This window comes from Bison bison, unplaced genomic scaffold, assembly GCF_000754665.1.
Source record: "Bison bison bison isolate TAMUID 2011002044 unplaced genomic scaffold, Bison_UMD1.0 scf7180017864283, whole genome shotgun sequence".
NCBI classification, from domain to species: domain Eukaryota; kingdom Metazoa; phylum Chordata; class Mammalia; order Artiodactyla; family Bovidae; genus Bison; species Bison bison.
The window spans coordinates 3,436,832-3,448,693 of NW_011494855.1; the positions used below are offsets into that span (position 1 = coordinate 3,436,832).

At 50.5% G+C, this 11,862-nt stretch overlaps 1 long non-coding RNA gene across 1 annotated transcript in view; it reads left to right on the plus strand.

The window, feature by feature from the left end:
* Nucleotides 1-11,862, plus strand: part of LOC104995535 — a 23,192-nt gene that overhangs the window by 1,171 nt on the left and 10,159 nt on the right. The gene's annotated exons all lie outside the window — the stretch shown is intronic.

Sequence of the window (11,862 nt, forward strand, 5' to 3'; positions counted from 1 at the left end):
GCTTCTGAGCCCCACCGTGGGGAGCGTTGGAATGTGCCGCTAAGATCCTCTGAGGACACATCCATATTTATAATTTATTTTTAGGAGAAGTTGTGAAAAAGGGAGGGGGTTTAAAATGGGGAGAAAAGGTGTGTGTAGCCGGTGGCCTTTCCAGAACCCAGAGGCTAATTGAGCTATTAAGATGGAAATCACTTCCCCCAGTCTGGGCAAGTTGCAAATTTGACTTTAATAAGACAATTAAGGGCACAAACAACTAAACTTTAGCCGCATTTGGGAAGGAGTAGGGGGTGTGGGACCGCAGGAGGCACCCGGCACTCCTTTTGCGTTTCGGCTGATGGACGTTTTGGACGCTGAAAGTCTTCCTCCGAAGATGTCAGGCCCAGCTACGGGTCTAGGAGTAAGGGAGGGAAAAGATACCCCATGGGGCAGGCAGAAAACCCCCTCCTCTTCTACCAAGCAGTCCTGGCTTTGGGGGAGATCCACTATTATCCCATCATTCCTTCAGGAAAACCCAGTAATGATTCCTTTAATTATCCAGGACTCTCCAAAAATCTGCCTCAAAGGCAGCCTGCCCCACTTGCTGTGTGAGCTGTGGAGGGGGACACCTTTCTGGAGAAAGGAGGCTTTGGAGGCTGTGGTCCCAGAATCGGGGTTTTGAGGGCGAGATGAGTTTATGTTTTATCCAACTGGCCCACAAAGTCCCGCTTTTGGGGTCATTCTAGACGGCGAGGGATTCAAACTCCTGCGGCCCCTGTAGCGAAAGGGCAGAGAGAGCTAGTTGCACTGCGAAGGTGGTGGTAGTGGTGAGGGTAGAGAAAAGCTCTGGTGGGAGAAAAGGGGGGAAGTTTGCTGCTTTTGGTAAAAGCAAAAGGCGGTGTCTACATGATCATTTTTGTGTATGTGTATGTATGGGTTCTCTGTTTGTTGAACCTGCTGTTTTCAGGGGCCTTTCTTTGGGAGGCCCAGAAGGGTATGAGAAGGTGAAAGTAACCTCCCACCCCACCCCACTGCCAGTGGTTTGAGATGTTTCAGTAGACAGGATTTTAAGGGAATGAGTGATAATATGGGTCGTGTCAAACGGTTTGACACCCTCGAAACAAAACATCACTGAAATCGTGAATTGCAGTTACATTAGATTTGCCTGCTTGCCCCCACATGGAATCGCAGTATCTTCGCAATTCTGTTACCCTGGATCTTAGTTATTTTATAAGGAACTCCGGATAATGTGTTATCAGGGAATTCTTTAAGGCAAGGGTGATGGGGGGTACAAATGTCCCTCCCATTAACCTTATTAAGTTCTGTTAATTTACACACACACACCCCCCTACCCTCCAGTTGTAACCTATATGGATTTTCACATATCTTAAGTTTATTTATTTGCAAACCTGGATTTCAATCAGGTGTTCACAGCAGGGCATAGAAAAGGGAGCTACCTGAAAAACTTTTGAACACAAAGTCCCTGATAGAAAATTCGAGTTGAATAGAAATGTCACATAGACACTGATGACATGTGCGCTCCTGGGGCCTTGGCAAAAACCAGTTCTTTACTTTTCAGAGTTCTTTCCCTTTGTTATGGGACACGATGAAACAGCACAATTTTCAGGAGTCCACAATCCCAGCGTGGCTGGGCGATGGGAAATTGTCACGTTGTGAATTGCTGAATCGTCACCCCCATCGTAGTGCCAGAGAGCTGACTGTCAGGTCCTATTTACTTTGCTAAATAAGGACATCTCACCAAATTAGCCTCTAATGATACTTCTACAAATAGGGTGTTTTACGTGAATTAACGAGGCCGGAACACCAAATGTCGCGCCAAGATACTGAGCTCTAATCGCAGTGATGAAGCTGCATGTTAAAATGACTGAATTGTTAAGTGTGGAAAATCTGAATTGAGTGCTGAACGTGAGCCGGGGGCTGCTTTAATGCGAGTATTTGCAACAGGAAAGCCCCTGCTTACACTCAGCCCTCTGAAAGGGTGCATGTAATTATGAATACATTAAGTAAACTGCCCCCCGCAACACATACACACCTCCCTGCCCCAAGCCTGGAAACAGGCATAGTAGTATGGTGAAGAGATTATAAATCAGCACTTTGCAGTGAGAAGTGGTCATTAATTCGGCAAAGAATCACAGTTTCTTTTCATATTCTGACCACTGCCCTCCCCCCTACCCCAACCAATAAGAAAAAAAAAAATAGCTCAAAGGTGGAACTGCTGAATACATTTCAGTGTTTCTCCTTTTGCTCCCCTGTGTGAAATTTCACTAATCAGATGTCATCCCCACCGCCCCCCTCCACCAAGTGGATTTCAAAAGCAAAAAATAGCAACTTTGAATTTCAGTCTTAGCAAGACACAAGCTATAGTGACTCCCCTAGGGGGAAAAATGTTTCCATAGAAAAGAATATAGAGTAGCTGGGGTGTGTGTGTGAAATATTTAGAAGAGGGGCTCCAATGAAACGCCTACTTCCTTAAAAATAAAACAGTGAGTTTCTGACTCAAGCCAATGAAAGCTGGAAAAGTCCCTAGGGGAGCACTCTTCTCTATTTGTTGCTTTGCAGCCTCCCACCCCCCTGAGATTAAGAGCAGAAAGAAGAGTCTGGCCAAAGAAATTTACAGCTTCCTAATAGTAGACCAGCTCAGCCTCTTGTAATTGCGATTGCAGAGTAAATACAGCTATTTTAGGCATGAGGATAGAAATGGATCTGATGAAAAGTGAAGGCAAACTTGGTCCTTAGACTTACTTGCCAGAAAGGGCATTCTCCAATAAAATAATCCATTTTCTTTCTGGAATTTTCTTTCTTGCTCAGCATCCCAAACTTGGGAAAATGCAAAGTCCTTTTTGCTTCTCATATGGGGAACAAGGTGAAAGTAAGCACCCAAGAAAAACACCTATGCAAATGCCATAGAAAAAAACGATCACAGACTTTAGGCCTAGAGGTCAAGAAGACTTTTCAGTCAAAAGGGTGCATGTAGAAGACAGTTTGGAAGGAGTGGATTTGGGGTCCAAAATCCGCCCCCCCAACAAATCCTCTTTCCCAGCAACCTCCATTGTAGGGGGGCTGCGTAAATATTTACAAAACTTTCAAGTTTCTGGTTTTACATCATCTTCGTGATATAAAACATTTGAGTTGAAGGAACCCCAAAGCAAACCCCTTTTCTCAGTGTCTCTGGAAAGGCTGCAGCACTAGCATGAGTGGGGGGCACACCTTGAAAATGAAAACTTGTGTCGGTGTCCCAAGAAAGCCACTGGTGAAAGGCACTGGGAAGAGGGCGGCAAACTTAGCGTTTGCTGGAGTCTTGGGCCCAGACGGGGAGGGGAGAGCCCCGAGGTGGCTGCGCAGCACGGCGTGAAAATTTTCTGTGAGACGTGCCGAAAACCAGACTCCCTGGTTGGAATAACCTGTGAGATCAGTGCCTGGACCTGTTGGCATCTCTGCCCAAAAACAGCCTGGAGCGCCGCCAGCCCAGGCCTGAACGTGGCCTTGGAGCCACCACCAGAGCCCAAACAAGCCCCAGACAGGTGCTCGGGGGGACTCTCCTGCTGGGGCCCTCAGGGAGGCACACAGCATTTCTTGGCTGGAAGGGCAGCGTCGGGTTGTGTGTGGGGGCGGGTAGGGGGGCTTAGGCTCTTGATAATAGCCTCCCCAGAGACTGTTCAGGGTTGACTGTCCCAGTTATCAGGTGGCCTCTGTGGAGGGCAGAACCCAACTTTGCTCAGAGCAGGCTAGTAGGTTCCAGGCCCGAGAGCGCTGAGTGTTCTCTCCGCCCTCCCTCCAGGCTGTGATCCTGCCATTCGGGGTGGGCCAAGGGGGACATGGCATGGGGCCAGCCCCAGAGCAGGGACACATCGAAGCTACCGTGCAAGCCACCCCATGTGGCTGTGTTTTCACGTGCCTTCTCCAGCCAGAGGCCGCCCCGTCCACCTGGGGTCCTGAGCCCTCTTGTTTCAATCCGAGTTCAGGGAAAACCCATGCCAGGAGGACAAGGCTGCAGCCTGAAAGTGGGGAGAAGGCTATGGCAAGTCATCGAGGGGCAGGAGGGATCGAGGGGGGTAGATGAGGGGCCCTGCGCGTCTGAGCCAGCCCTCTGGGGGTCGGCAAAGAGAGAGAACTGGGTGGGCCCTGCGGGATAAAACATGCAGCAAAGAAGCCTTGGCACCGGGATGCCCCCTCTGGGGGGTGGTGCACCCTGCCCCGAGCCAGCCAATCCCACGGGCCTCCCATTTGGCCTCAGTAACTGGACTCCAGGCCACCAAAAGGCCCGTGGGTTCCTGATTGTATGTCTTCGAATGGCATTAAAAGGTCCAGACCAGGCACTCATAGGCCAGGCCATATTTAGCTTCAGGTTCACTCGGAGAATATTTTAGGTGCCGTTTGAAAGGCGAGATCTGGGCCCGGTTGCCGGCTGTCACATGGCAAGTGTGGGATGGCTCCCTCACAGGCCTGGCCGGGTGGGTGCTGATGGCCACGGATGCCCGAGTCCCTGCCAGAGCGTCAGGGCCACGCGACACGGTGCCAGGGAGCCAGGGAGCAGCTGGGTCGTGGGTTCTGTGTCCACAGGGCTTTTCGCCCCGTTTTTCGCTCTGATGGTGATAAGGCCACTTCCATTCACAGAACTCACAGAGGCTGTTTTCAGCCCCTTCTTCCCCGATGGCCCAGTATGATATGCCAGCTTGCTGAGCGAGCAACCGCCCCCTCCTGTGTCAGCAACAATGGAGTGGTTAACCCTTTCAAGGCTGGGGTAGGGGGGACGGGGTGCTGACTGGCTAGGGGGAGGGCCCTGTCCCCAGAGACCCTTGGAGATCACACATCCCAGGGAGCCCCTGCCCTTGATTTCTTGAGTCTGCACCGTGGACCTTTGCCATGGTTTTTCCACTCTGGCCCCATCAGTGATAACCACCAGGCTCCCTGACCCAAGCTCTCACCCTTCACTTGTTCATACAGCTCTGCAAATCCCTGCTTGCTAATATTTTCATCCGTGTTTCCGAGTTTATAACTTTCCACATCCCAAAGAAAGGAGAAATGGAAGGATCCGAGATTCACTCAGATTAGTAATGAGGGTTGGGAATAATAATCATTCATGGTCTGGGGGAGATGGCCCCAGGCTCCCTAGACTCACTTGACCTGAGGGACTGATCCTTATCTCCTGCCCTGGAATCCCAGATCCTGGTTTTCTGGACATGGAGGAGGTGCATCTGTATGGAAACCGCTGCGTGGAGACCTAGTTAGCCAATTCTTAGCCTTTAGGGAGCCTGGGTGGAGCCACCGCCGTGCACCAGGGAAAGCGTCGGCTTGTCTCAAGTTTGCTGTAACTATCTGCATTTTTTCCTTTTTAGTTTTGGCTCTTGGGGTTCCAAGAGTCCTCACTTCCTGCCCAGCTGGTTGGTTACCGCAGGGAAAATGAGGGACTTTTGGGGGCAGATGTGTTTGCATTCCACTATCATAATGCCCCTAAAAATCCTTATTGCTCTTGCAGTATTCCTCGGGGGTCCTTGGGCCAGCCACGGCAGCTGAGTTTCTCCAGCAACTAAAAGAAGAGAGAAAGATGTCCCCCCCGCCCCCACCCCAAACTCTCCTTTCTGGTCCCCGGGAGTGCTCCCCTGGTGGCATTGAGAACTGGTTGGTGATCACCATGGAAAATAAAAAAGATGCCATCCGCAGATGGTTGCTAAACACGCTTTTTGCCCTCCAGGGTCCGAATGTCGGAGATGAGGCTTGGGGAAGGGGACAACTGCGGCTGCTGTCCGCGTGTGCTGTGGGGGTTCGTGGCGGGGGAGGTGGGGAAGAAACAAGTGTTACCTGTTTGACGAGGCTGGTTCACATTTAGCCTGGGCCTTCCAGCAGGGCCTCTGGGCTCCTCACCTTGGCAGAAGCCCTGGACAGTCATGACTGGCTCACCGGCTTCCCCGAATCAGCCCACTTTCCCACCCTCTGCCTCGGTTTCCTACCCTGGCAAGGGAGGGACCACCACCCCCGTGCTCCAGCCTGAAAGAGTTCTCACTTGTATCTGCCGTGTTATCGTGAGTTCAAGTGATAGGCTCAGAAGGCGCTGGGAAAGTGGGAACAGGCATTACACATGGAAGCTGTCTGTGCTGATACTAATACCCGCCGTGCACGCAGAGACAACTCAGACAGGAGCAGGACTGCGGTCCAACACACGCACAGGTTTCTGCAATCCTGGAATCAGGCAGCCCCAGCTCTGCAGCTCTTGCAGTGTGTCTCCCCCCCTAGGCAAGTGACTCAGCCTCTATGGACTTCCATTGCCTCTCACAGGAAACCCACGTTCTGGGATAGAAGTTTCTCAAGTCTGATAGGCACAGGATTTTAAGTGGTTCCTGGCTAGAGATGTAAATTATTCGAACAGGTATTTCTTTCGTACAGCTGATTTTTACTGTGGCAAGCGGTTGGCTTTCAGTTTAGGGTTCCGGGGAGGAGGACTTTTTTCTTTTTACATCAATTTCTTGCCTGGAGAATCCCCATGGACAGAGGAGCCTGGTGGGCTACACCCATGGGGTCACAAAGAGTTGGACACGACTGAGCGACCAAGCACAGTAAGCATGTAAGATAAAGAGGATGAGTTGCTTGCAAGGAAACATTCAAGCAAAGGCAAGTACAGGTGGCAGAATGGGGCAGGACTCGAGATGATCCTTCGTAAAGTTTCACATGCTTTTTCTTTTGTTCCTGGCTTGTGGGATCTTAGCTCCCAGATTAGGAATTGAACCCGGGCTCTCGGCAGTGAGCGCTCGGAGTCGTAACCACTGGGCCACCTAGGATGTCCCCATAGTCCACTTCTTCAGAATTTGTCTTAGGGATTTTCCGCACCTGTGGAGTTGGTATGCCACTTCCACCCTGTGGTGGGCTCCACCTGTGACAACCTGGGTGCCACGAGTCTCCCCCCGCCAACTCCTGCCCTGCGTGCCAACACCAGTGAGACGCTTCGGATCTCTGCCCCTACACCCACCCATAGCTCTGATTGGTCTCTTATTTTAGGATCTTGCTACCCCAGTGCCCTCTTTCCTGGCCAGGGCACCTCTCTGAGCCTCAGTTTTCTCTGTGAAATGGGGAGAATAGTTACCCACCCCGCCTAGAGCAGTGTGAAGATCCAGAACTCAGTTGGGGAGCTCTGGTGGCTCACAAACAGGGCACAGCTCAGAAGGTGGTGGGCACCAGTGACCCTGGGATGGGCAGGGGCACAGCGGCACCCTTGGCCTGGAGGGGCACTCCTTGGACAGGCTGCTGCCTGGCCCGCCCATCCTCTCCCCGCCCACCCCTTGGGATGGGGAAACAGCGGGCACTGGGTCCCAGCCAGCAGGGGCGGGTCTGGTTTCACTTTCTGCTGTGTCATGGGGTGGGGGGTGGCATCGGGGCCCGGCTGGCCAGCTGGGGCGGGCACTGAGAGGCTGGCGGACAGCTGGGGCCCAGCTGCCAGAGCACAACCTGTGCCCTCGCCCTTCTGCCTGCTGGGCTGGGGGCTGGGGGCTGGGCCCCAGGGATTCCCTGTGAATGCCTCTTACCCACCCCTGCCCCAGTGGGAGAACCCCAAGTGAGAGAAGCCAGCAGGGTGTGAGATGGTTCTTCTAGCCATGAGATCTCCCCCAACCCAGACATGTTCTTTAGCCCACAGTCTTGAGGTTCCTGGAACTGCCGCTATTGATTCTGCATCAGAGTGCTCTGGTTGGATGCCTGCTTCCTGCTGCCTCCACTGGTGCATGCCTCCTGAGGGCCTACTGTGTGCTCGGCATGGTCCCCGGCGCCAGGGATGCCGTGGGAAGCAAGACGGCGCCTGCCCTCCTAGGGCTCCCGGTTGAGTGGTACGGCAAAATCAAAAGAGCAAGTAAAGAGAGAAAGAATCCCACATGATGGGGACAGTTCCACACAGTCCGCTTCACGTCAGCATCTCAGGGAAGGGGCATGTGTACGTGTGTGTGTGTGCACGTGTATGTGTCAGGGATGTGACGACTCCCGGAACACATAGGTCAGTTGAGAACACAGACCTGGGGGGCCAGGTGTCCCTGATTTGAATCTGGATTTTTCCACTGATGGGTGTGAAACCCAAACCAAATTTCTTCTCTTTGGGCCTGAATTTCTCTGTCTCTATAATGGTACCTACAGAGCAGGGCTGCATGGAGGATGAAATGAATATCCGTAAAGAACTAAAGACAGTCGCCTGGCATCGACCGTCTGCTGTCTAAGTCTCAGCCACTGTCTACTAACTAAGCATCATAAACACTCCCTGTCCTCACAGATGACATGAGGCCATCACTGCAGGCTGAGAGCAGCCATGATGCTGTTGAGCCCACTCCCCCCTACTCAGAGCTTTGCCTGCCTCTTCTCTCGAGCCGCACCAGCCTCAGGTAGGCCTTAGCATCTCTTTGTTCAGATGAGGACACGGAAGCTCAGGCAGGTGAAGAGATGTGTCCACGTGGACACATCTGTGTCCAGCTTAAAGCAGTCTGACCTTGGGTGTGGGGTCGGCTTCACAGTGTGGGCCCTGCTGGTTCAATGCTCCACTCTTGTCATTGAAATTCTGAATAATTTTGGGAATAAGGGGTTCACGTTTTCGTTTTGCAAATTACAAAGCCAGTCTTGCCCAGATCTGACTTCCTCCAAAGCCGGCCCTCTTAACTCCTACCATCAATCTCTCATAGATGGATGGTCCAGAACAGTTTTCCAGTTCATCATTACAGTGTTTAGTGTGGGACTGAAATCCTGGGGTGCATACAGGACTTACTGCGGGGCCAAATTGCCCTAGTTTTTGTTTGATTGTCTGGTGTCCCCATTAGAAGGAAGGCGGGGCAGCTGCCCAGGGCAGGGGGTGAATCATTCATTGCTGAATCCCCAGGGCCTGGCATGTACTAGCTGCTCAGTTAATAATTGTGAAATGAAGCAAATGAATGGCAGGCCGCTGGATCTCCTGAACTAAAACAGATTTAAATGACACTACCAAGAAAGCAGGTCAAAGTGGTGGCCATCCTGCCCTGGCTTCTGGGCAGTCCCCTGAAGGGTGTGGAGGCAAAGGTCTCTTCCCTCCCCAGGCGGCAAACCTGAATGCCAATGCCTTGCAGCAGATTACTGTTTAAACAGGTTCTGGGACTTCCCTGGCAGTCCAGCAGTTAAGACTCCATGCTCCCACTGCAGGTGGGTTCCATCTCTGATTCAGGAATTAAGATCCTACATGCCACGTGGTATGGCCAGAAAAACCTAAAACAGGCTCTGGTGGGGACTTCAGAGGCAACACAACTGTTTAAAGAAAACACAGGCCTGGATTCCTGAGCACCAGTTATTGGAGAAGATACCATCTCAGCCAAAAGAATATTGTAATTCTGGGCAGGTTCAAGTCCCAGCCAAGGATCAGGGGGTACAGTTTCCTGGACTGCTAAATGAGAGTTTGGATTTGGGGGGGGGGTTCAAGTTCCTCTTTTCCTCAGAAATTAGAGTTTTTCTACATTCTTACAGTTCCAAATTTGCTCCCTTAAAAAAAAAAAACTTAGTTTTACTAACAAGCAAAGAATCATCTGAAAATCCTTTAAGAGATTTACAACAATAATTAATGTGTTTTGGGCGAGCTGTTTTCACAGGCTCGATCTCTATCGCTTCAGATAATCGGCATATGAAGTAGAAGTTACTGGTCTCATTTCTAAATAATATCGTAACTGCCAGCATACACTGAGTGTTTTATATGAGCTAAACTCTTCACATGTATGAAGTCTTATTGCACGAGCAACATATCGGGAGGCACTGTTACTGCCTCTGGCTTCCTGATGAAGCAGCGAGCTTAGAGAGAGGAACTGACTTGTCCAAGGTCGCACACCCAGTGTGTGATGAGCCAGAGTTCAAGCTGGAAGCTTCCAGATCAGGCATCAGCAAACTTCTTCTGGAAAGGGCCAGATACTAAATATTTTAGACTTAACAGGTCATACAGTCCCTTGTCAGAGCTACTCCACTCTGCTGTTGTAACAAGAAAACAGCCAGAAGCATTAAGTAAATGAGTGGTCCTGGCTGCGTGTTCCAATAAAACTTTATTTACAAAATCAGGAAGTAGGGTAATTTTGGCCCCACAGACTGTATAGTTCACCTCCCCTCCGCGTTCCAGACCCTAACACCTGCCTTCCAGTTAGGAAGCACCTGGCCCTGGCCACATTCTTCCTCACTGTCTCTCCCTACCTGTGAGGCAACTCAGTCATGTCTCAGAACAGAGCCTGCTGGGCCTTGGGAGAGGGTCAGTTGGCCTCTCTTTCCTTGGGATTATGAAGCTCTTGGAATTTACAACTATTAGGACTTAATAGTGACTGCCATGATCGATCGCCATGGGGACTTTAAAACTGTAATTTTAATAGCTGTTAAGTGAGTAACTTAAAGAGGAAAGTGTTAAAAGAGTTTTAGGAAAATACCTCAATGGGGCACTTTGGCTGTGGAAGGAACTTCTCTTTGGAGAAGGCATTTCTCTGGAGTTGGCAAGAATGGCAACAGGAGGGAAAATGTTTTAAGGCAGAAGAAGGTAACGAGAAGGGGAGATGGAAAGAGTGTGTGTGCACGCGTGTGTGTGCAGAGAGAGGGTGGAGGAGAGAGGTTTCCCAAAGGCAGGAGGCTGGAGCCCGTGGATTCCTGACAGGAGAAGGGGTTGGGCAGGGAGACATGACTTTTTTCCCCAACAGCTTTATTGAGATAGAATTCATTTACCACATAATTCAACCATTTCAAATAGTACACCCCCCAAATGGCTTTGCGTATGTTCACAGAGTTGTGCGACAGTCAACACAATCAATTTTAAAACATTTTCATCACTTCAAAAAGAAAACCCTGTCCCCTTTAACAGCCCACCACTCCCACCGAATCTTCTAACCCCCTCCCCCATCCCCCACTCCTAAACAATCGCTAATCTCCTCTTCGTCTCTATAGATTCGCCTGTTCTGGGTCTTTCATACAAAGGAAATACATATTTCATACGTATGTGACCCTCTGTGACCGGCTTCTTTCACTCAGCATTATGTTCTCAGGGTTCGTCCATGCTGCAGCCATATCAGAACATCATTCTTTTTCATGGCAGAATCACACCAACATGGCTTTAACAGAACTTTGTCATGAAGGGGAATGCAACATGACTGAGAAGGCGGCAGGCGGCGGGGGGCCGGGGGCCGGGGGGCGCGCATCCCTGAGGAGAGAACTGATACGGACCTGGCAGCTCCTCCTGTTCTCTGTGGGATGTTCAATGAATGCGTGAATGTCCATTCATTCAATTTCTTAAGCTGTTGTTTAGTCATTGGGGTCACAAAGAGTCGGATACGACTGAGTGACTAACACTAACACTTCAGTCACTCAGTCCTGTCTGACTCTTGTGATCCCCATGGACTGTAGCCTACCAGGCTCCTCTGTCCATGGGATTTCCCAGGCAAGAACACTGGAGTGGGTTGCCATTTCCTTTTCCACAGGATCTTCCCAATCCAGGGATTGAACCTGCATCTCCTCTATTAGCAGGCAGATTCTTTATCACTGAGCCACCAGGGAAGCCCAATTATCTGAGTACTTACTATATTACTATAAATTATAAATTTGGGGGGCTCCAAAATCACTGCAGATGGTGATGCAGCCATGAAATTAAAAGATGCTTGCTTCTTGGAAGAAAAGCAATGATCAACCTAGACAGCACATTAAAAAGCAGAGACATCACTTTGCCAACAAAGATCCATCTAGTCAAAGCTATGGTTTTTCCAGTAGTCATGTATGGGTGTGAGAGTTGGACCATAAAGAAAGCTGAGCGCTGAAGAATTGATGCTTTTGAACTGTGGTGTTGGAGAAGACTCTTGAGAGTCCCTTGGACAGCAAGGAGATCTAACCAGTCAATCCTAAAGGAAATCAGTCCTGAAT